At 36.0% G+C, this 25837-nt stretch overlaps 2 long non-coding RNA genes across 2 annotated transcripts; both read left to right on the forward strand.

The window, feature by feature from the left end:
* Positions 1-1894: 1894 nt before the first annotated feature.
* On the forward strand, positions 1895-16684 carry LOC133872239 (uncharacterized). Its single transcript, XR_009900994.1, has 3 exons — positions 1895-2169; positions 10230-10339; positions 15855-16684. It is a non-coding gene; the product is annotated as an uncharacterized LOC133872239 (long non-coding RNA).
* A 2956-nt stretch (positions 16685-19640) lies between these two features.
* Positions 19641-24586, forward strand: LOC133872414 (uncharacterized). The gene is made up of 2 exons (XR_009901019.1): positions 19641-20015; positions 24284-24586. It is a non-coding gene; the product is annotated as an uncharacterized LOC133872414 (long non-coding RNA).
* Positions 24587-25837: the final 1251 nt, after the last annotated feature.

Genomic DNA, 25837 nt, shown 5'->3' on the forward strand with positions numbered 1-25837 from the left:
AACTCTAGATGTGCGAATTTCTGTGCACAATTACACCATATCGCTAAATAAGCTGCTTCAAACCATGTTATTCCCATTCTCCCATTCCTTCCTCTTTAAGATTTAGAAGTGGAAAAGACCCCATTAATCCCCCGGCCCTTTTCCTCCTTTGAGTAGGGGAAAAGAAAAAAAGAATGACAAATCTGGCCATTTTAACTACCTTGAAAACCATAAGACAAGAGAGAGATAAAGCTGACTTAGGGTTTAATAAGTTATCAAGGAGACTAATCTAATCGAAACGAAACGACATCGTTTTTGCATAAATGTAATAAAAGAAAAAAAAGGTAGTCTTACCAAGAAAGCTGATGGATGAAAAGACCCTTGTGAATTATTAAGAGGACGATCGCGTAATGGTTTCAATAGTCATATCCATAAATAAATAAAAAGTTTCGAGAAAAGGAGGCCACAACAATTATAATTTAGACACTGAAATGGCCGGTACTTGTAGATAGACATATAGGAATCAAGAAAGATCACCAACCATTGAGATTTTTTTTTTTTTTTTTTTCATTTAACTTGTCCATATTTCTTTTTGTGTTTTGGTTTAGAAGGGAAGGGTGGTTAATTTACTTATGTAGCTAGGGGTCATTAAATCATCAGCTTAAAAAAGGGTTAACCAGGTAGAATTAGGATCCTTTCTAGTTATACTTCAATGGGAGAGGAGCCAATCCTTTATGTTGAGGAGTATTTTGGTAATTTCACTAGAATTTATTGCACACCAAATACCCCTCAACATAAATGACTGGCTCCTCTCCGGTTCCTCTCAACCGGAGAGGATCCAAGTCCAACCAGGTGCCCCATGTTGCTTCTTTGTTTCCAAGAATGTTCTTTCTACTGTTCTACAAAGCAGCCTTCATTGTCTGAAGTGTGCACCAGTACTGTTGTTGGTTTATGCAGCTACTTGAGACAAGCTCTTAGTGACAGTACTACCGAAAGAAAAGCAACAATTCATGCGGTTGGCTGCCCTTTACCCTTAAAACTGTTCTTCATTGCAGGAAAAAGAGTTGCTTATATCATCTATATCACTTCAAAATTATTAGTTAAATTATAATTAAATTTTTTTAAAATTATTTATAAAGTTCAGTCTCATTTAATAATAATAAACTAATGCGAATATCATCTTCTAAATGTAGATGTGATATTCCAACTTGTCTTTTAATTATTCATTTTTTATTTTGGTCCGAGATTTTGAGATCCGCCAACAGACTACAATTAATAATGAGGGCCGAGGTCGAGAGCTAAATGTCGACATTTCTCAACGAAAGTTTTACAAATTTTTGGAGGTACGGATACCAACCATTAGCCGTTTAGCCACATCAGCTGAGGATGAGCCCATAATGTCGTCATTCTTATTCTGCTACCCCACAAGTCTGACATACTTTAACGTGATTACAATAATATCCCTGAGCTTCCATAAAAACAATACAACCCAACCGTCCGTAAATCTATTCAAAATATATGTAATTTTGATAAGCAATATTAAAAATACGTAGTTTATTAAAAAAAAAAAGTAATTTTTAAAAATATATATTAATTAAAATTACATGTATTTTATACATATATGAATTTAATAGATTGAACTAAAAAAAAAATTCAACTTAATTTAAAGGAAAAATTATTTCTTCTTAATTAAAATAACACACAGAGAATTCATGCATAGATGGTCGTGAAATCTAATTTCCATTTTTATAGCAAACAGAAAGAGCCCGATACTCCTTAAAAAAAAAGAAAAAAGAAAAAGAAGAAGCCCGATACGGCTTTTCGTGGACAGAGGGTTTTTAGACACAAAGGGATATTTTAGTAATTTGATATTTACATTTATATTTTCTTTAAGCCCTTGCCTACCGATCAGTTTTCATTTTTCAACGCCAAAAGATCGACAGGCAAAAAATGGCTAGTTTAATGGACCCAATTTCGATACTAATGAGTGTAATTCTAAGAAAGAGCATATATGTGTATCAGGAATCCGCTCTCTTGTTGATGCAATTCTTTCCAGTTTTTGTGTCAACAATCCGATTTTCCCGTTTCATTTTCAGTCGTAACTCCGCTGTTTCAGGCAGGTACTACTACTCTCCCAGGTCATCCATGGTGGCTCGACATGATCGGTAGTCCTACAAAATTCACGGTGAAGTAAGTGTTTGTTTGTCTTTCTGTTTTAGCTGTGCGCGCTGTGAGTTTACCTTGTTTGAATGCTATGATTTTCAAATAAATGTGTAATTAATGAACCCGGAAACAATTCATTTATATGCTGAATCTGGGTGTATACATAGTTTCTCGATCTTTGAGTTCGCTTGAAGTAATTTTTTGAACATTTGAGTACTCGCGTATATGTTATATATGTGCGTTTGCGCTTCATGCATGATTGATACGTTGTTCCTCATCAAATTAATTCCTGTGATGCAATCATACAAATGAAAGAAGATTAATGTTTCAGGCTATAATATTTGACATTTTGATTCTGATCTTCTGATCAAATATATACAGCATTAGCTGATGATTGATTTATTTACTATCAAATCATTGCTTCCGCCCATGAAAACCATTTTTAGTCTTCTAGTGCAAGTGAAAAGATCATGGGATGGATCTCATCTCCGGATATGACTCAACAGTACTCCATTTCTGTCGTGCAGTAGTGATCACGAAATTTCATTCGACTTTAATTCTGTATTTTTTTTTTTTCAAAGATCGATCACGCTTTTACTCTAGTCACATTATTCTACCACATTTCCCTTTTCTAATTGAAATGGATTTTTAGTTCATCCACGACAACATAGTACTGGAAGATGGATGTTTTCGGGTTCCATAGTGACATTTTGGGAGGTGAGGTTGATCCTTGACCTCAGACTTAGCAGCAACGTTCGGATAAGATTTTTTTTTTAAAAAAAACTGAAATTGGACTAGGAATAGTGAGTAGTAGAGTGGGGTAGGGATGTTTGAGGTAAACGTGAGAAACTAGAAGGGGCTTTGAAGGGCTGATTTGAAGGGCCTGAACAATATGAATCAAATATCTTTATGGCATGCATGTTTACCGTAACAAGATGCTATACTCATTGTGAAGAAGATCACTGGAGAGGAAATCAAAAGAAAGATGAAAATTGAGGATGTTAATTTTTCCGATAAATGAAAGAGAGAGATGAGTTACTCTTCATTGCATGTACTAGCAGAAAATGAAGAGATTGCAGTGAAAGTGACAAAATATGGGGTGATTTTTCTTCTTCTTCTTCTTCTTCTTGTGTAGGGTATCCATTCAAATTTTCAATCAAATTGAAGATCGAGGAAGAATTTGATTGTGTGGACCTGACAGTGGTTGGCAAAGAGGAGCTAGGGAGTTGTAGAAAATGGTGGGATAGCCATTGAGAAGAAAACATAATAGGAGATCATAGAAAAACAATAGTGGTGCCTTTAGAAGGCTTTGATACCATGTAAGAACACATAATCTAGAAAAGAGACGAGAACAAGAAAGAGAGAGAATTAAGGTGATTCTGCTTATGACCTACATCCATATATCAAATCTTTTTCTTGATTGTATATAAGACTCTATTTATAGAGAAATTGTCTGAACGTTACACGTCACTTTAACTTCTACATTAACAACAAATTAATTTACACAAACCATCTTATGACTCTTATCTCTTGAGTTCTTGTAACTCTTGTCTCTTGAGTTCTTATAACTCTTGTTTCAATAGAAACTATTTTGCATATCAAAGTTTCAATAAACAATAAGGGGATTAAGTTCATGGAATGCGAATTGTTCATATGTCAACTCTTCTAAAGCTAAGATGGAATTAATTTTTTGGAAGCTCGGGTGAAGCAAAATGTGAAAGAAATAAGGGAGAATGATTTTGGCTAACTTAACCAAAACACAAAGAGAGACATTTTATTTATAGTCATATACAAGAGATTTGCAGAAGTGGAAAATTGTATAATACAAGGGAAGATCTTGTAGCGACCCACCTCAACAACACAATATTATATGCTTTTGGTTCCCTTGAATCAGACTTCCTAGGAGGTCACCCATCCTGGTATTACTCTCATAGAAGCACGCTTAACTGCAGAATTTTGATAGGTTCATGACTATCACGGCTTTAAAACTCGTTGTGTCAAGAATGATGCGTTTATACATATAAGCATTTTCTCATTTCCAGGAGATGTGGGACGTCACAGATCTTCTATACACAAAGTAAATGATATTCAAGAAAGGTAAATTCTATGAAGTCAAGGACAACATAGTTGTCTAATGAGCACACTTGCGTAGCACACATCATTATCTAAGGAAAGTATTTGAGCTTGAGTGGCACGCATCATCATCTAAGGAAAGGATTTGATCTTGAGTAGCATGTATCATCATATACGGCAGGATTTGATTGTTATGCACAACTGGATTATATTGTCCAGCAATCTTCTTTGATTCCAATCCCATAATCACAACAGTATCTTCATTCTTGGTTGTTAATGGGAGATTTTCACAATTTTGCAGCAGAATCTTCATGATCATGGGATGGATCCTCTGTGGTTGTTACCTTAACATCCCCCCGCAAGCGAAGGAGGCCAGGAAGGACCATGAGCTTGGAGCCTAAGAGAGAGAATTGAGCTGATGAGAGACCTTTGGTGAAAATGTCAGCAAGTTGGTCAACAGTAGAGATGAATTTGATCAAAATATCACCATTTAGGACTTTCTCTTGGATGAAGTGGTAGTCAACTTCGATGTGTTTAATTCATGCATGAAAATTGGGATTGGAGGCTAAGATGAGAGCACTCACGTTATCACACCACAGTACAGGGCTAGAGATAGAGAGAGACGCAGTTTGCAGAACAACATCCGTAACCAGAACATTTCAATAGTAGTTATAGCCATGGAACATCATTTAGCTTCAGTGCTAGACTGAGATACCACAGATTGTTTCTTGTCACTCCAAGAAACAAGACAATTACCTAGAAAAATACCATATCCAGAAGTGGAGCGACGATCATCAGGATTCCTAGCCCAATTCATGTCGCAGAAGGCTTGAAGTTGGAGATGTCCCTTGGTATATAGAAGGCCATGAGTATATGTATGCTTTAAGTAGCGAAGGACACACTTAGCTGCAGACTAATGGGAAGAAGTGGGAGAATTCATGTGCTGCCAAAGCTGGTTAGCAAAGAAAGAGATGTCAAGACGAGTGAGAGTGCAATATTGAAGAGCATCTACCACCTGGTGATATTCAGTAGGATCAGCAAGGGATTCTCCATCAAAGTGAGACAGCTTGCACTAGAGAAATAGGGAGAGACCAACGGTTTGGCACCAAGCATGCATGTGTGGTGAAGCAGATCAGCAATGTACTTAGCTTGAGAGAGATACAGGTGAGCAGAGGAGCGAGCGACTTGTATGCCCAAGAAGAAGCCCTAGTCACCCAAGTCCTTCGAGGGAAATTGTTGTTGTAATTTGAGAATAAAAGACTGTACAACAGAGATTGTGTTCTTGGTAACTATAATATCATCAACATATACCAACATGAGGATAATGATTTGACCATGGAAGAAGAGAAGATGGAAGGATTAACCATGGAAACTGTGAAGCCAAATTCCAAAAGGGCAGTAGACAAGCAATGAAACCAGGCTCTTGGAGCCTTCTTAAGACCATAGATAGATTTGTGAAGATTGCATACAAAATTTGGTTGAGCTGCATCCACAAAATCTTGAGGTTGCTCTATGTAAACCTCCTCCAACATGGTACCATGGAAGAAAGCATTAGAGACATCTATTTGCTTAATAGGCTAGTCATAGTGTACAACCAAGGGTAAAATAATGCAAATGGTGGAAGGCTTGATGACTAGACTAAAGGTCTCGGTGTAATCCACTCCACTTTGCTGCTCAAAGCCTTTAGCAACCAAACGAGCTTTGAATTTGTCAATGGAACCATCAACTCGTTGTTCAATCTTATACGCCCAACGATTCTGAATCACATGCTGCTAGGATGGGTGAGGACAAAGTGTCCAAGTCTTGTTAGAGATCAAGGCCTTAAACTCTACTGTCATAGCAGCTCTCTAGCGAGAGTCAGTGGCTGCCTTTGTAAAACAGGTTGGTTCAACTTCAGTGAGCACAAAGTGAAGAGCTGAAAGTCAGGGAAGGATGTAGGTCAAAGAGAGCCAGTCCTAGACCAGGTGGTCATAGGATGCAAAGTAGGGGCAATGGTAGCTACGGGTGTGGCTGGAGATGGCTCAACCATGAGAGAAGCCAAAGAAGGAGAACTAAAGGAAGCATGATGATTAGTAGTGCCTAAGGGTTCAAAAGCAAGGATGGGAGAGGATGAGGCATCTGAGGGACTAGTAGTAGTGTTATGGTCATTGTTAGATTCTGTAGAGGCATGATGTGTGGAGTTAGTAGCCGCATGATGTGTGTGATGTGGTAAGAAAAAAGAGGAAGAAACAAGGATACTTATCGGGACTATGAAGGGAGCATCAAAAGAAGCATTGATCTTGGAAGGCAATTGCAAGAGATTATGACGTTCTTTGGCAGGAAGTGATTGTTCATAAAAAACTAGATGTCTTGACAAATAAACACGGTTGGTGACGGTATCCATACATCGCTAACCAGCATGACTATATCCAAGAAAAATGCAGACTTTATATCGAAATTCTAGTTTACGAGCTGTGTAAGGGCAAAGAGGGAGGAAGCATTTGCATCCAAACACTCTGAGAAGAGAATAATGAGGAGACTTTAGGAACAATTTCTCATAAGGAGAAACATGATTCAGGACATATGTGGACAGCCTATTGATGATGAAAATTGAAGTGAGAAATGCATCTACCCAATATCCGTTGGATAGGCCTGAGTGAGCAAGTAAGGCGAGTCCAATTTCAAGGATATGGCGTAGCTTCCTTTCAGTTAAACCATTTTGTTGTGAAGTATGATGACAACTTTTACGATGTTGAATACCATTATTGGTCAAAAAGGATTGGAAGCGGCATGAGGTGTATTCACCACCACCATTAGACTGCAATTATCTAATCTTGTAGGAGAATTGGGTTTCAACAAGCATTTTAAATTTAACAAGGCAATTGTGGGCATCAGATTTAAGGTGTAGGGGGTAAAACCAAGTGTATCGAGTGAAATAATCTATAAAGATGATGTAATATCTATAGCCACTAATGGAGGGAACTGGAGATGTCCATAGGTTTTTATGAATTAATTCAAGAACTGAAGTAGCACTACGTGTAGAAGCAGTGAAAGGCAATCTTTTACTCTTACCCAACTGATAGTAGTCACAAAAATGCTTTTTATTATAATCATTATTTGAAATAGGCAAAGAGTGTGCCTTTATTGCATGCTTAACCATGGAAAAGAAAGGGTGGCAAAGCCTAGAGTGTTACATTAGGGCAGAGGTTTTTAATCCTAAGAAAGCGGTAAAAACATGAGCATTTTTTAATGAATTTCTTCGCAACCTCAGAGGGTAAGGCTCATTGTCACGCTTGCCTTTTAGGAGCAACCCATGCGTCTGAAGATCCTTCACCAAGATATGAGAAGATGTAAGAATGAAGTAACAATTATTATTTTGGCAAAATTTTTGGATAGATAGTAGATTAGTTGTGGCAATAGGACAAAGTAATACATGCTTAAGGTAAAAGGAATAGAAGAAGAATGAAAAATTGTTGAACTAGTGTGCTCAATTGTCAAGCTTGCTCCATTGCCAACAGCCATAGACTCAGGTCCTTGAAATGGTTCAGGTTGAATAGACAAATTTTCCAGGTCACGTGTGATGTGAGCATTGGGGCCATTGTCTGTAAACCAAGGTTGATCTTCAAGGGTGCTATTTGTTCGGACCACCATAGCAGCTAACTGAGGTGGAGGATGGCGACCTTGATAGGCATAGTCCATCCTGTGGAGGTTGATTGGATTGGAAGTCATGGTCCTCGGTATTGTCCAGACCTTGGAGGAAAATGAAGTAGAGGTGCCTTACCTTTGCGATTGTAGTTTTGGAAACTTTGAAGGTTTGGCTTAGAGGATCCACCACCATGGCACTGCATGAAAATAGCAAAATTCTAAGTGTAAGTGTTGGCTGTCTGCTGCTATTGGTAGAGAAGCATATCATGATTCAAGAGCTTATCCCGAAATTCAAGGAATGAGAGATGATTGTCCCTAGTAGCAATGGAAATAGAGGCCACAAATGAGTTAAATATGAGATTGAGTCCACTGATGATGGAATTAATCAAATCCTTATCATCAGTGGGCTTTCCTATAGCAGCAAGTTGGTTTGCCCATCGTTTGGAAGAGGTTAGGAATTCATAGTAGGATTTGGATCCTTGATTGAGACTTTGAAGTAGGCGTTTCAAGTGGGAAACGCGAGAGCGGGAATGTGAGACAAACCTATTTGTCAAAGCATTCCATAATTCTTTGGAGGTTTGGAGGCCATAAACAGTAGCTAAAATAGGTTCAGCTAGATTGACATTTATCCAGTTTAGAAGGAATTGATCCTTGTTGATCCAGATTACATGGCCAAGATTAGGGACATCCTTATCAGTGTCATCAAGCACAGATTGAGGTCGGCATGGGTCTGAACCATCCACTATGCCCATCAACTCGTGACTTTTTTAGGTAGGAACCACTTGAGACAGCCACAATAGATAATTATTCTCATCAAATTTGAGAGAGGGAAATTGAGTGAAGCTAGGTAGGGTTAATGAAGTTGCCAGGAGAGTAGTTAAGGAGGAAGCCATTGAAAGGAGGATTGTGTTGGGGTTTATGCCTTTAATTCCAATGTACTGTTGATATATAAGTTTATTATGAATAAAGTTGTTATTCACTAATCTATTTTTGAGTATATGACATATAATTTTTTTTTTTTACATGTTTAATATTGATTGTTCTATGTATATTTTGCATGTGAGATGCCATTAGATTACATTGAATTCGTTCTATGGCGTGAGTAAAGAGTTTTCACACAAGATCCTAGTCCATAATCCTTATAGTTTTAAACTTATGGATAGTTTGCAGTCAGTAATGGAATTGAGCATTTCATTTGCAAAGAATATTACATATCGAATCTTTGTGATTTATATTAATCAGGCGAAGTTGAAGGGTTCGGGTTGATGCGTAAGTGTTATGCATTGAACTGACATTGGGAGTTGTTTTTCCATGAAAAATTGTCCAAAGGAAAAATTCATACTCCCAATATTACTTATGATGTTGATTTTAAATCCTGAGAGGAATATGTACTTAGATGTGAATTATAGATCACTTTGATGCATTTATGGGTGAGATCAAAATAATAGTCAAAATACTTGGTGCGTTGGGTGATCACAATTAACATTGTAAGAAAGTTTTTTTTAAGATGGAATCCAAGTCCTTTATTAAAAGGATAAGAAATTTTCCCTTGAGATTGATTTTATAGATTTGATTATTTTAAGTCTCTGGCTAAAGCATTTGGGTATGAGATACTGAAATACAATGTACATGTAATAAGTCTTTCATAAGTACGAGAATAATATATAAAATCAAGGGGCTCAAGGAAAAAGATGTAGAGAATTAAATGGTAGTATTTTAGCTTTAATTCTGCTACGGAAGATTTCATGGAGGAAACAAAAGTAAAAACTAAGCAAATTTAAAAGATTAATTGTTTTAATAAAAAATATAAACTATAGTGCAATTACAATTGTTTAGTGGAATCAATTGTAATTAAATAGTGACTGAAAGAGTCGGAACTATTTTGGCTAGTTTTTTTATTTTTCCTTTAGGTCCCTTACCAAACTGATTTAATTTAACCAGATCAGGCTTCTTATTTATTGGGCTAGTTGTTTTTATTTAAAAAAAAAATATGGGCTAAAGAGAAACTCTGCATATGATGCAAAAGGGAGATTGGACTTCGAGATAAAACCCAAGCCAGCGGGCACATGGGCTAGGGACTTAATCCCTGGCGACATGTGTCACTTACAAGTGGTGGAAGGCTAGGATCATTCCTAGCCCTAGCCATCCACCATTATAGGAGTTTTAGTTTATCTAGAACTTCAATTACAGCTTGTCTCACATTGCTTAAATTTCACAGTTTCCTAGTTTTTTGAGCCTATAAATAGACATGCCTGTAGCTCTTCAATGATAAGCTATTTTGTTACAGTTCTTTAGTTTATATTAAGAACTAATATTCTTGAGTTAACTTTCGAGAATAAGTTAAAATTTTGAAGAGCAAGTTGAGAGCTAACTCTCTTGGTTATCATCAGTCATTGGTGAGAAGATCTGAAGGTTCATCACACGTTCTTCGTCGAAGAGCAATGAGCTTAATCTTGCCCATATAGCCAATGAGTGGCCGTTTAATCTTAAACACGTTCAAGTAAGTGTTTCTAATTTTTAAAATAACATTGTTTTTCACTTGTTCTTCATAAAATTCGTTCCAAAATTTGGAAATTTTATTTCCGTTGCGCAATATTGTTTTTGCAAACCAATTCCCAATAGATTGGGGCGTTTGCCTAGATTGGCTCTGATACCATGAAAGAAATAAGGGAGAATGGTTTTAGCTAACTTAACCAAAACACACATAGAGACATTTTATTTATAGTCATATACAAGAGATTTGCATAATTGGAAAATTGTATTTGTAAGGAAAGTATTTGAGCTTGAGTGGTACACATCATCATCTAAGGAAAGGGTTTGATCTTGAGTAGCACACGTATCATCATATAAGCTATGATTTGATTGTTATGCACATTTGGATTATATTGTCTAGCAGTCTTCTTCGATTCCAATGCCACAATCAAAATAGTATCTTTCTTCTTAACTATCAATGGGATTTTCACAATTCTTGCAGCGGAATCTTCATGAGGTAGAAAAGTTGATGTGTCAGCTAGCCACATAGACTACATGAGATGGAGCTTATGTGGCTGCTACCTTAACAAAATGTTCAAAGCATAAATTACATACCGTTAATATTCTGTTATACTTTTGTCAAATAAGATTTTTTATTCATGTTAAATGTGGGTTTTTTGTTAGCTTGCGCCTTGCATGCATATTATGACAAGTTAGCAGAAATTATGTCAAAAATAGACATTTAACTACTTTTATAACCAACATTTAACCACATGTTCATGTTTCAAGTGGTACGGGAAATTCAATCATAAGAATGTCTACCATTTGGTGGGTTACTTGCCAAGCTTGTATTTCCTAGTTCTAATTATTAGACTCTAAAGTCTAATTTGCTGTAAAACGGCCATATAGTGTTTCTAACATAAATACTAGTGTAGTTTGTTACTTGTTTGGGGTTTTTGATTGGTCAATTATGTGTTAATTGATGTCATTATATATATATGTGGCATCCCATGTTCAACCAGGCTTTGCAGCTAGATTTGGCATTGCTCAAATTCCATGCCCATATTGACATCTTTTTTCTGTCAATTATTTTCAGAGATTGATTCGATCCATGCTTTTTGAAAGTTCATTTGATTCGTCTTTAGAAGTTGTTGTTGAAATTACAAAATTTAGATTGAAAATACGGGTTTTTGTTTATTTTCTAGTGCATACGTACGTTCAAATGTATAGTTTACATGTATTTTGTAGTTAGTAGTTCAAGTGATTTCTTTTTTCTTTTTTGATTGTGGAATAACATATTTTGCGGCATTATTCAGTTTGCACTTCGAATAAATGGTCTTGAAAAATTTAAATAAAAGATGTCATATATCTTTATTAACTTTCGTCTATTTCTGTATAACCAGGGATATATTCAAATAATGAGAAAACATAACAACCACCAAGGGTAGTGGTTCAATGGTCTAAAGAAAACCTCGAGTGGTTAGGTGCATATTAGGGCATAGGTTTGGGTCCTGTAATGAAAATCTTCGAATCTTCATGTTTTATTAGCCTAATTCAGTGGGTATATAGGTGCTACGTACTATGATTATGTCCAGTTAGAATAGCCATAGTTGGTCTCTTTTGCCTCTCTTTGTGAATAATAAAAAATAGAAAACATAACAACCTTCAAGGGTAGTGATTCAATGGCCCAAAGAAAACTCAAAGTGGTGAGGTGCATACTAGGGCATGGGTTTGGATCCCGCAATGGGAATCTTTGAATCTCCATGTCTTATTAGCCTAATTCAGTGGGAATGTAGGTGCTACATACTATGATTATGTCCGGCTAGAATAGTCATAGTTGGTGTCTCTCACCTCTCTTTTGAATAATAAAAAATAGAAAACATAACAAGGCAAGCATATAGGAATTAAGAAAGATCTCCAACGAATGAGGCTTTTTTTTTTTCCTTTTCATTTAACTTTTTATCCATAAAAAAAGAAAAGAAAAGAAAAAAAGAAAGTTGATCATTAGAACCTAATACGATAAATAGAAATACAAAGTTGTGTTTTTCCATTTGTATATAATAATTTATTATGCACTATTGTTGAACACTCCAAAATTACTCAAAGGGTAAGTATTAATCAGAAGCATTAAGCACTCGCATCATATGTTAATTAGTAGTGTTTGATATTAGTAAAGCAAGTTAAAAAGGCACAAGCTAGCAAAACCTTCTCAATACAAAATTGTTATAAACTTAATATTCATATTCATTTTTTTTTAAATATATATTTTTGGGTTTTCAGTTGATTTTTATATCTTTAATGGCGGCTAGCCAATGTAGCTTAATAGATTATAGCATTTACGTAAAAGAAAAAAAAATTAAATAAAACATGAAAGGAAAATAAAAGTCAGTTTTACCGAGGTTATTAAACTACACAAGCATACCTCACATAAGCCTGGCCACTTGCTTGGAGAGAGCTTTTGATATTTCTCCCCATACTGCCATACACTCATGCCAATGTATGCAGTAACATCCTCAGAAGGTAGTTATAATTAGGGGTGGATAGAACCTGCCCGTACCCCAATTCGTGCTATTCGAAGCTTAACGAATTGATCATTCACTATGTGAGTTGCGGCAAAGGCAGAGGGAGGCCAGAGGGGTCGAGAGGGGGCACATGTCCCCTCTGTGTGCCCCCTCTCAACCCCTCAAAATTTATCTAATCCCTAATAATTTTTTGTTTGAAAACTCTAAATGCCTCCTCTCAACTACTTGTCTGGGGCATCGACGTTGCCAGCGGCGGCAAACAATTCTCAAACTCTCAAGCTTTTAGTTTCAGAGTTAGAAATTAGGTCAGACTGCTGGTCAGTCACAAAGAAGACAATCCACAAACGCTTTGGTTTAATCATTTGCCTTTACTATATTACAAAAACACTCCGTTTCCATTAAACCCGCATGTTGCGTTTTTCTTTTTTAATGACAAATGCTCTGCAGAGTGCAGTCTGTACCTGAGAGCTGAGAATTTCATTGCATGAAGTGACAATTCAAGAGTTGAAAAAACACACTCGTTTAGCCCTTTGGTTTTCTTGTGAGTAAACGCTACGCTGCGTTTAGCCTTTACGTTTGGCATGACTTGAGACTTGAGAGAGTTGGAAACCCCAGTGACTAGTGTATATTGCATTGGGATTTGGGAACTAATTCATATGGCCGTCACTGACTCACTGCAGTACTTTAATCCCTTCAAAAGTATTGTTATAGCCAAATTCTTCTTCAAACTCGTTTAAAAATTTAATAGATCAATAAATCACAAAATGCAAGTAACAATTTTTTTTTTTGGCAGGTGTAGGTAAAAAGAAAAAGCGAAAAGTTACATTTTTTTTTTTTTTTAACGATTTCTCTCCCTTGAAAAATTTCGTGTATATTGTCAGATTTTTATACTGATTTGTTTTTAAATAAAAAAAATTGTCACTATAAGTTTTTATATTTAAATTTAAATATTGTTAAATATTTTAATTATGTGAAATATATAATTATAATTACTTAAAGAGAGCAACAATAATTTTATTGAGTTCCAATTAAATTATAAATTAGCTCGTGGCGCGGTTGATTTAGCAAATATGAAATATGAAAACTCGTGGAGAAAAATTGAATAAATTAATGTTAGGTGTGACAAAATAAATAGCAAGTTACACATATACGTTTTAAATAATAATTAAATTTTGTTGAATTATTTATTTATTTCTTTAGCTATATTTTTTAATATTTTTAATTAAATTTTGTTCCATTTTAATTTTTAATCTTGACCCCGGCCGCGAGCAAAAATCTTGACTCCACCATTGAGTTGCGGGTCCTGAATTTCAAACCCGTTCACTGTGGAACAGATTGTGGGAAAACATGTAGGATACCAACCAATATTAGCCACATTAGCTGAGGATGTGCATGTAGGTTAATGATTTTTTACATCATCTTGGTGTACATCAAGTGTACACCAAGACACATTGAATGCTGAACTCATGCATGTGAGTTTATGAAGAGTAATTCTACATATAAATTAAGTGTCCATCAAATGTCCATAAATAAAAGAGGTAGCTTTTAGAATCACCATTAGACGTGTAATTGATCAAATAATAATTTTAAAAATTATTTCATTTTTTAATGGACACTTAATGTACATTTAAAATTATTCGCACGTGAGTCCTCATTCTTAATTTCTAATTCTGCTACAGTACTACCATAAGTCTAGATAGCAGAGATCGAAGATCTGTGTAGAAGTCCTTGGACGACAGGTCCATTTAAACTTCCTCTTTCCGAAGATATTAATACAAAAAAATGCGAAAAAAAAATGTTTGTAAAATAGAGTTGGATTCACATCGCACAACAAGAAGTCAGACCAACCAACTTTTTTTTTTTTTTTTTAACAAAGAAATTCCCGGAAGCAAGAACCGTAAGAACCGCCGTCGGAGACTGCGCGTGTAGAACACGAATCATCTCCGGGAACCTCTCTTGCGCCGGACGACCTTCAGGAGTTCGGATCGTCACTGTCCGAGATCGGAGAAGCAAACGGTGACCCTCACGCGCAAGACCATGGACAAAAAACCTCGGCGCATGCTGGTCATGCGCTAAACAGGAGCGCACCACACGGACTCGCCGAATGACCACCATGATCGGAGAAGGCCGGCGACCGCAATAGAAAGGTCCTTGTCGACGATATTCCAGCCGAGTCTTGTAGATCTAGCTTTGACAACATCTCAGCCGGAACCACTAACACCCACCGTTCGTCACGGACTTGGACCAGAAAATCTTCTATTTGCACCAACTAACAACAACAAAACAAAGAAAAAACAACAACCACTACCGGATCTAACACCGGGGGGACAAAACCACCACTGAAAACTAGCCAGGGAGACAAAAACCACTCTAGCCGAAGGCTAGTGGAAGAACATTGCCAGGAGGGGGAGGTGTGAGGTCTGTTATCTCACCCTAGTAAACTTATTTGTCCAGACCAACCAACTTTGGCTGTAAAAGCTGTCAAAAAATTCATTTATTTTCTTCCCAAAAACAGAGTTTCTTTTGCGTCATCCGCTCTCATTATTAAAACCCAGAAGTTAAATGTAAAGAAAAATAAAAAGAGAAGTGGAAATAAGTAATATAATTGTTGGTTTGTAATAGAATATAATGTTAAAAAAATTGTTGGAATAGAGCCGGTAGATCGTAAATAGATATGCTTTACATGTTTATATTAAACTTTTGGATAAATGTATGATAAATCCCTGAATAAACACATAATTTGAATTCATATTCTTACTTTTTAATTTTGAAAATTAAATATGCTAGCATGAGTTTTTGATTATTCGCAATAGGTCCTCTATTAGTTTGTTATATATTTAATTAAGTTTATTGTAGACCGTTGGTGCCATGTCAACATTTTTACTTAAAAATAATATTTTTGTTATTTTATTAAAAACGAAAATCTAAAAAATATATTTTAAAAATAAAACTGAAAAAAAAATTGTTTCAAAAAAAATCTTTCTTCAACCTCTTCATCTTCTTCTTTAACTGCTGGCTCAGACCCATGGCAGAAAGCGTGAGAGGGCGACGCAGAGACGCACAGAGAGAGACAAACGGAAAGAGACCCTTTCTCAGCATATGATCTCTCGTCCCTCTCTCTCCTGTCTCAGCTAGCAGCCGGCGGCCCAACAGAAGTGTGGGTGTCGAAGCTTGTTAAGTGACAAATCTTGCTTTGATTATTTCTATAATTCTATTTGCTAATCGGTGGCCTTTGATTCTTCTGACCTGTGTAAAAATCATTTTCATTTTGTAAATGGTAGATGAGAAGGAAGAGAGATCAGAATCTCTGTTTTGTGATTCTCTTTATACTCTTTTCGAAAAAAATAAATATTTTGGAACTTTTTGTATAGACTAAGAAGGATTTCTTAGGGCTGCCGAAGAATGGGTAGCGGATGGTTGGTTTGATCAATTTGTCTATGATTTGTTTTTAACTTTCTGGTTTCTGTTTGATTTACTCGGATTAATATTAGTCTTTGTGAGTTTCCTTCAGTTTGTTAAAAGGTCCAAAAGCCCTTATTTTATTTTTTTTTACAAAAAATAAAAACCGGCCCCAAAATTATCCTAAAAACCAGTCCAAAAGGTCTAAAAACCAACATATAAAAAGCGGTTTTCAAACCGCCGATTATAAGTTTTAATAACTGCTAACCACCAAAGCGGAGCAGTTGCGATTGTTAAAATTCAATACCCTCCTTAGGCGGTTGCAGTTAGTGGTTTTAGCTAATAACTGCTAATCGTAACCGCTTGTACAAGTTTAATTAGCGCTGGCGTGACGTCTAACGGAATTTGTCAAAATTTTTAACGAAATTTGATTCGAGAGAGCAATTTGTAAATTAGGCTAACTATAGAAATTTTTGAATTAATTTTGATATAATAGGAAACGATTTGTAATTTAAGCCAACCACAAAGACTAATACTGTAATTTTTCCTTAATTTGGTTTGAAGTTTTTAAAGATGGAACAAGATTTAAAATTTAAGTTTGAAATTAAAACCAGAGACATGGATGAAGACATATATTTTATAAAGAGATATGCTATTTAGTATTCTCTTGTCGTTCTCCTATCATTTTTCACTTGCGTAACATAGTTCTTTTACATTCACTTTAAGGGCATACTATTTACTGAACGACCATGCCTATTTTCACGTTAAAAATAAATTCAAGCCATTTTGTGTTAAATTTTACATGGTATCAGAGCAGGTTTCTTTGACAATGATAGACATTTCCCTCCCGTTGTTGAATACGTGTTTGGCCAAAGATGCCACACGTGAGGGGGCGTGTTAAAGTGTCCCACATTGCTAAGAGATCCTTGTCTTGTAGACTTTATAAGCCATGAACACCCATCTTCTCTCAAAGCGTCTTTTGAAAATGAGTAAGGCCCATGAACTTTTACATAAAGGGCATGGAGTCAAAGAAACATTTTCCCCTCCTGAAAAAGGAAGAATATATCGTCATCTTGGAACAAAGCATAACCTTTTTCCGATTATTGGCTAATTTGACTTGGTTGTTTGAATTGTCGCTCAAACACTAAATTAACATTGTATGTCCACTATCTGGATATGGACATTATTTCAAAGTAATTAAAGTCAATTCATTTCCATTTTTTTTAAAGAATATAATTCAATTCAAATGTTTTTTTTACTATTAAATAATGGGACAAGGGTTACACTTACAGGGAAAAAAAATCTGGCCATATCACTTTGGGAGCTGTTCTCTTATTCTAGAAGGTGACTCGTTACAATCAACTCACCTCATCTTAATTACCTCAGAATGGGCTTCAGCCCCATGTTCATGTCGACATCAACTAGCAGCTCCTCTCTTTTACAACTTAGATTATATTGAAAAATTCTAGATATATATGTGAATTTCTGTGCACAATTACAGTACCATATCGCTAAATAGGCTGCTTCAAACCGTGTTATTCCCTGATGTAATCTTTTCTTAGAAGTTAAGTTAGAGACCAATAAAAACTAAATCTTCATTTATTTTGTAGTCTAGTCTAATAAGGATTAGATCTCTAATTCATAATCTTTTCTTACTAGAGTTGTCCTGCTCTTAGAAGTTAATATTTAATTGGTCTCTTATATAATCAGTAGTTTATTGTTTCTCTATTTAAATGAGAACTATCAATAACAAAGGGAGGAGTTGATCATCGTTTTAGAATATAATTTACTGTGTTTTGGAGGTTAAGACTCTCTCGAAAAATCTATTAAAGATTACAGCTCTCTCGAAGTAATTGATTTATCTTTTACTGTATTTGGTTGTTAGTGGATTCGCATCGTTCCCCATCATTCTCCCATTCCTTTCTCTTTAAGATTTAGAAGTGGAAAAGGCCCATTAATCCCCCTTTCAAATAGGGGAAAAGAAAAAAAAGAAAGACAAATCTGGCCATTCTAATTACCTAGAAAACCATAAGACAAGAGAGAAACAAAGCTGACTTAGGGTTTAATAAGTTAGTGAGACTAATCTATCAAGACGAAACGACATCGTTTTTGCATAAATGTAATAAAAGAAGAAAAAGGTAGCCTTACCAAGAAAACGGACGGATGAAAAGATCCTTGTGAATTATTAAGAGGACGCGAAATGATTTCAATAGTCATATCCATAAATAAATAAAAAAATAAAAAGTTTAGAGAAAAGGAGGCCATAATTATAATTTAGACATTGAAATGGTACTTGCAGATAGACATATAGGAATCAAGAAAGATCACCGACCTTTGAGATTTATTTTTTCTTTCATTTAATTTGTCCATATTTCTTTTTGTGTTTTGGTTTAGTTAAGGGAAGGGTGGTTAATTTACTGATGTAGGGATCATCAACTCATCAGCTTAGAAGAGGTTTAACCAACCCATGTTGCTTCTTTGTTTCCAAGCATGTTCCTTCTACTGTTCTACAAAGCAGCCTTCATTGTTTGAAGTCTGCACCACTACTGTTAGTTTATGCAGCTACTTGAGACCGGCTCTTAGTGACAGTACTACTGAAAGAAAAGCAACAATTCATGTTGTTGCATGTCCAGCATTTATTCCTCAACTTGTTCTTCATTGCCGGAAAAAGAGTTGGTTATTTCATTGTTATCACTTCAAAATTGTAAGCTAAATTGTAATTAAAACTCTCTAAAATCGTTTATAAAATTTGGTCTTATCTAATTATAATAAACTAATGTGATAATCGATCATCTTCTAAATGTAGATGTGATATTCCAACTTGTCTTTTAATTATTCATTTTTTATTTTGGCCCTAGATTTTGACAAAAACTCAGCCAAGCCTAGACTACACCAATTAATAATGAGGGCGAGGGCCGAGGTGGAGAGCTAATATGTCGACATTTCTCAACGAAAGTTTTTCAAATTTTTGGAGGTACGGATACCAACCATTAGCCATTTAGCCACATCAGCTGAGGATGAGCCCATAATGTCCTCATTCTTATTCTGCTACCCACAAGTCTGAGATACTTTAGCGTGATTACAATAATATCCCTGAGCTTCCATAAAAACAATACAAACCAACCGTAAATCTGTTCAAAATACATGTAATTTTGATATGCAATAGTAAAAATACATAATTTATTCAAAATAGATACATGTAATTTTTAAAAATATATATCACTAAAAATTACATTTATTTTAGAATATATCAATTTAATAGATTGAACTAAAAAAAAAATATCAAACTTAATTTAAAGGAAAAATTTCTTCTTATTTAAAATAACACAGAGAGAAATCTCAAGGCATATATGTTTCATGCATACATGATACTCATGATAGTAAAATCTAATTACCATTTTAATTTGTAGCAAACAATTGGTGGACAAGGGTTTTTAGACACAGGGATATTTTAGTAATTTGATATTTACATTTATATTTCTTTAAGCCCGTGCCTGCTGATCAGTTTTCATTTTTCAACGCCAAAAGATCGAGAAGCAAAAAATGGCGAGTTTAATGGACCCAATTTCGATACTGATGAATGTAATTCTAAGAAAGAGCATGTATGTGTATCGGGAATCCGCTCTCTTGTTTATGCAATTCTTTCCAGTTTTGGTGTCAACAATCCGATTTTCCCGTTTCATTTTCAGTCGTAATACCGCCGTTTCAGGCAGGTACTACCACTCTCCCAGGTCATCCATGGTGGCTCGACATGATCGGTAGTCCTACAAAATTCACGGTGAAGTAAGTGTTTGTTTGTCTTTCTGTTTTCGCTGTGCGCGCTGTGAGTTTACCTTGTTTGAATACTATGATTTTCAAATAAATGTGTAATTAATGAACCTGGAAACAATTCATTTATATGCTGAATCTGGGTGTATACATAGTTTCTCGATCTTTGAGTTCGCTTGAAGTAATTTTTTGAAGATTTGGCTACTCGTGTATATGTTATATATGTGCGTTTGCGCTTCATGCATGATTGATACGTGTTCCTCATCAAATTGATTCCTGTGATGCAATCATACAAATGAATGAAGATTAATGTTTCAGGCTATAATATTTGATATTTTGATTCGGATCTTCTGATCAAATATATACAGCATTAGCTGCTGATTGATTTATTTACCATCAAATCATTGCTTCCACCCATGAAAACCATTTTTAGTCTTCTAGTGCAAGTGAAAAGATCATGGGATGGATCTCATCTCCAGATATGACTCAACAGTACTCCATTTCTGTCGTGCAGTAGTGATCATGAAATTTCATTCGACATTAATTCTGTATTTTTTTTTTTCAAAGATCGATCACGCTTTTACTCAAGTCACATTATTCTACCTCATTTCCCTTTTCTAATTGAAATGGATTTTTAGTTCATCCACGACAACATAGTACTGGAAGATGGATGTTTTCGGGTTCCATAGTGACATTTTGGGAGGTGAGGTTGATCCTTGACCTCAGACTTAGCAGCAACGTTCGGATAAGATTTAAAAAAAAAAAAAAAGCCTGAAATTGGACTAGGAATAGTGAGTAGTAGAGTGGGGTAGGGATGTTTGAGGTAAACGTGAGAAACTAGAAGGGGCTTTGAAGGGCTGATTTGAAGGGCCTGAACAATATGAATCAAATATCTTTATGGCATGCATGTTTACCGTAACAAGATGCCATACTCATTGTGAAGAAGATCACTGGAGAGGAAATCAAAAGAAAGATGAAAATTGAGGATGTTAATTTTTCCGATAAATGAAAGAGAGAGATGAGTTACTCTTCATTGCATGTACTAGCAGAAAATGAAGAGATTGCAGTGAAAGTGACAAAATATGGGGTGATTTTGTGTAGGGTATCCATTCAATTTTTCAATCAAATTGAAGAGGAAGAATTTGATTGTGTGGACCTGACAGTGGTTGGCAAAGAGGAGGGAGTTGTAGAAAATGGTGGGATAGCCATTGAGAAGAAAACACAATAGGAGATCATAGAAAAACAACAGTGGTGCCTTTAGAAGGCTTTGATATTCAAGAAAGGTAAATTCTATGAAGTCAAGGACAACATAGTTGTTTGATGAGCACACTTGCGTAGCACACATCATTATCTAAGGAAAGTATTTGAGCTTGAGTGGCACGCATCATCATCTAAGGAAAGGATTTGATCTTGAGTAGCACGTATCATCATATAAGGCTGGATTTGATTGTTATGCACAACTGGATTATATTGTCCAGCAATCTTCTTTGATTCGAATCCCACAATCACAACAGTATCTTCATTCTTGGTTGTTAATGGGAGATTTTCACAATTTTGCAGCAGAATCTTGATGATCATGGGATGGAGCCTCTGTGGCTGTTACCTTAACATCCCCCCGCAAGCGAAGGAGGCCAGGAAGGACCATGAGCTTGGAGCCGGCCTAAGAGAGCAAATTGAGCTGATGAGAGACCTTTGGTGAAAATGTTAGCAAGTTGGTCAACAGTAGAGATGAATTTGATCAAAATATCACAATTTAGGACTTTCTCTCGGATGAAGTGGTAGTCAACTTTGATGTGTTTAATTCATGCATGAAAATTGGGATTGGAGGCTAAGGTGAGAGCACTCACATTATCACACCACAGTACAGGGGCTAGAGACAGAGAGATATGCAGTTTGCAAAACAACATCCGTAACCAGAACATTTCAATGGTAGTTATAGCCATGGAACATCATTCAGCTTCAGTGCTAGACTGAGATACCACAGATTGTTTCTTGTCACTCCAAGAAACAAGACAATTACCTAGAAAAATACCATATCCAGAAGTGGAGCGACGATCATCAGGATTCCTAGCCCAATTCATGTCGCAGAAGGCTTGAAGTTGGAGATGTCCCTTGGTATAGAGAAGGCCATGAGTATATGTATGCTTTAAGTAGCGAAGGACACGCTTAGCTGTAGACTAATGGGAAGAAGTGGGAGAATTCATGTGCTGGCAGAGCTGGTTAACAGAGAAAGAGATGTCAAGACGAGTGAGAGTGCAATATTGAAGAGCATCTACCACCTGGTGATATTCAGTAGGATCAGCAAGGGATTCTCCATCAAAGTGAGACAACTTGCACTAGAGAGATAGGGAGAGACCGACGGTTTGGCACCAAGCATGCATGTGTGGTGAAGCAGATCAGCAATGTACTTAGCTTGAGAGAGATGCAAGTGAGCAGGGGAGCGAGCGACTTGTATGCCCAAGAAGAAGCCCAAGTCACCCAAGTCCTTCAAGGGAAATTGTTGTTGTAATTTGAGAATAAAAGACTGTACAACAGAGATTGTGTTCTTGGTAACTATAATATCATCAACATATACCAACATGATGATAATGATTTGACCATGGAAGAAGAGAAGATGGAAGGATTAACCATGGAAACTGTGAAGCCAAATTCCAAAAGGGCAGTAGACAAGCAATGAAACCAGGCTCTTGGAGCCTTCTTAAGACCATAGATAGATTTGTGAAGATTGCATACAAAATCTGGTTGAGCTGCATCCACAAAACCTTAAGGTTGCTCTATGTAAACCTCCTCCAACATGGTACCATGGAAGAAAGCATTAGAGACATCTATTTGCTTAATAGGCTAGTCATAGTGTACAACCAAGGCTAAAATAATGCAAATGGTGGAAGGCTTGATGACTAGACTAAAGGTCTCAGTGTAATCCACTCCACTTTGCTGCTCAAAGCCTTTAGCAACCAAACGAGCTTTGAATTTGTCAATGGAACCATCAACTCGTTGTTCAATCTTATACGCCCAACGATTCCAAATCACATGCTGCTAGGATGGGTGTGGACAAAGTGTCCAAGTCTTGTTAGAGATCAAGGCCTTAAACTCTACTGTCATAGCAGCTCTCTAGCGAGAGCCAGTGGCTGCCTTTGTAAAATAGGTTCGTTCAACTTCAGTGAGCACAGAGTGAAGAGCTAAAAGTCAGGGAAGGATGTAGGTCAAAGAGACCTAGTCCTAGACCAGGTGGTCATAGGATGCAAAGTAGGGGCAATGGTAGCTACGGGTGTGGCTGGAGATGGCGCAACCATGAGAGAAGCCAAAGAAGGAGAACTAAAGGAAGCATGATGATCAATAGTGCCTAAGGGTTCAAAAGCAAGGATGGGAGATGATGAGGCATCTGAGGGACTAGTAGTAGTGATATGGTCATTGTCAGATTCAGTAGAGGTATGATGCGTGGAGTTAGTAGCCGCATGATGTGTGTGATGTGGTAAGGAAAAAGAGTAAGAAACAAGGATGCTTATCGGGACTATGAAGGGAGCCTCAAAAGAAGCATTGATCTTGAAAGGAAATTGCAAGAGATTATGACGTTCTTTGGCAGGAAGTGATTGTTCATAAAAAACCAGATGTCTTGACAAATAAACACGGTTGGTGACGGTATCCATACAGCGCTAACCAGCATGACTATATCCAAGAAAAATGCAGACTTTATATCGAAATTCTAGTTTACGAGTTGTGTAAGGGTGAAGAGGGGGGAAGCATTTGCATCCAAACACTCTGAGAAGAGAATAATGAGGAGACTTTAGGAACAATTTCTCATAAGGAGAAACATGATTCAGGACATATGTAGGGATCATCAAATCATCAGCTTAAAAATAATTCAAGCCCTTAAAATCATTATTTACTGAACGACCATGCCTATTTTCACGTTAAAAATAAATTCAAGCCATTTTGTGTTAAATTTTTCTTTTCCATTCACTTAAAGGGCATTGAGTTAAAGAAACATTTTCCCCTCTTGAAAAAGGAAGAATATGTCGTCATCTTGGAACAAAGCAGAACCTTTTTCCGAATTCCGATTATTGGCTAATTTGACTTGATTGTTTGAAATGTCGCTAAAACACTAAATTGACATTGTATGTCCACTATCTGGATATGGACATTATTTCAAAGTAATTAAAGTCAATTCATTTCTATTTTTTTAAAAGAATTTAATTCAATTCAAATGTATTTTATAGTTTTTTTTTTTTTTTTTTTTTTTTTCTTTTTTCTATTAAATAATGGGACAAGGGTTACACTTACAGGGAAAAAAATCTGGCCATATCACTTTGGGAGCTGTTCTCTTATTCTAGAAGGTGACTCCTTGCAATCAACTCACCTCATCTTACCTCAGAATGGGCTTCAGCCCCATGTTCATGAACGTGATCATGTCGACATCAACTAGCAGCTCCTCTCTTTTACAACTTAGATTGTATTGAAAAATTCTAGATATGTGAATTTCTGTGCACAATTACATTACCATATCGCTAAATAGGCTGCTTCAAACCGTGTTATTCCCTGATGTAATCTTTTCTTAGAAGTTAAGTTAGAGACCAATAAAGACTAAATCTCCATTTATTTTTTAGTCTAGTCTAATAAGGATTAGATCTCTAATTCAGAATCTTTTCTTACTAGAGTTGTCCTCTCTTAGAAGTCAATGCTTAATTGGTCTCTTATATAATCGGTAGTTTATTGTTTCTCTATTTAAACGAGAACTATCAATAACAAAGGGAGGAGTTGATCATCGTTTTAGAATATAGTTTACTGTGTTTTGGAGGTGAAGACTCTCTCGAAGAAGCTATTAAAGATTACGGCTCTCTCGAAGTAATTGATTTATCCTTTACTGTGTTTGGTTGTTAGTGGATTCGCATCGTTCCCCATCATTTCCCTATTCCTTTCTCTTTAAGATTTAGAAATGGAAAAGACCCTATTAATCCCCCTTTGAATAGGGGAAAAGTAAAAAAAGAATGACAAATCTGGCCATTCTAATTACTGGAAAACCATAAGACAAGAGAGAAACAAAGCTGACTTAGGGTTTAATAAGTTAGTGAGACTAATCTATCAAGACGAAACGACATCGTTTTTGCATAAATGTAATAAAAGAAGAAAAAGGTAGCCTTACCAAGAAAACGGACGGATGAAAAGATCCTTGTGAATTATTAAGAGGACGCGAAATGATTTCAATAGTCATATCCATAAATAAATAAAAAAATAAAAAGTTTAGAGAAAAGGAGGCCATAATTATAATTTAGACATTGAAATGGTACTTGCAGATAGACATATAGGAATCAAGAAAGATCACCGACCTTTGAGATTTATTTTTTCTTTCATTTAATTTGTCCATATTTCTTTTTGTGTTTTGGTTTAGTTAAGGGAAGGGTGGTTAATTTACTGATGTAGGGATCATCAACTCATCAGCTTAGAAGAGGTTTAACCAACCCATGTTGCTTCTTTGTTTCCAAGCATGTTCCTTCTACTGTTCTACAAAGCAGCCTTCATTGTTTGAAGTCTGCACCACTACTGTTAGTTTATGCAGCTACTTGAGACCGGCTCTTAGTGACAGTACTACTGAAAGAAAAGCAACAATTCATGTTGTTGCATGTCCAGCATTTATTCCTCAACTTGTTCTTCATTGCCGGAAAAAGAGTTGGTTATTTCATTGTTATCACTTCAAAATTGTAAGCTAAATTGTAATTAAAACTCTCTAAAATCGTTTATAAAATTTGGTCTTATCTAATTATAATAAACTAATGTGATAATCGATCATCTTCTAAATGTAGATGTGATATTCCAACTTGTCTTTTAATTATTCATTTTTT

Source organism: Alnus glutinosa, chromosome 7 (genome assembly GCF_958979055.1).
Source record: "Alnus glutinosa chromosome 7, dhAlnGlut1.1, whole genome shotgun sequence".
NCBI classification, from domain to species: domain Eukaryota; kingdom Viridiplantae; phylum Streptophyta; class Magnoliopsida; order Fagales; family Betulaceae; genus Alnus; species Alnus glutinosa.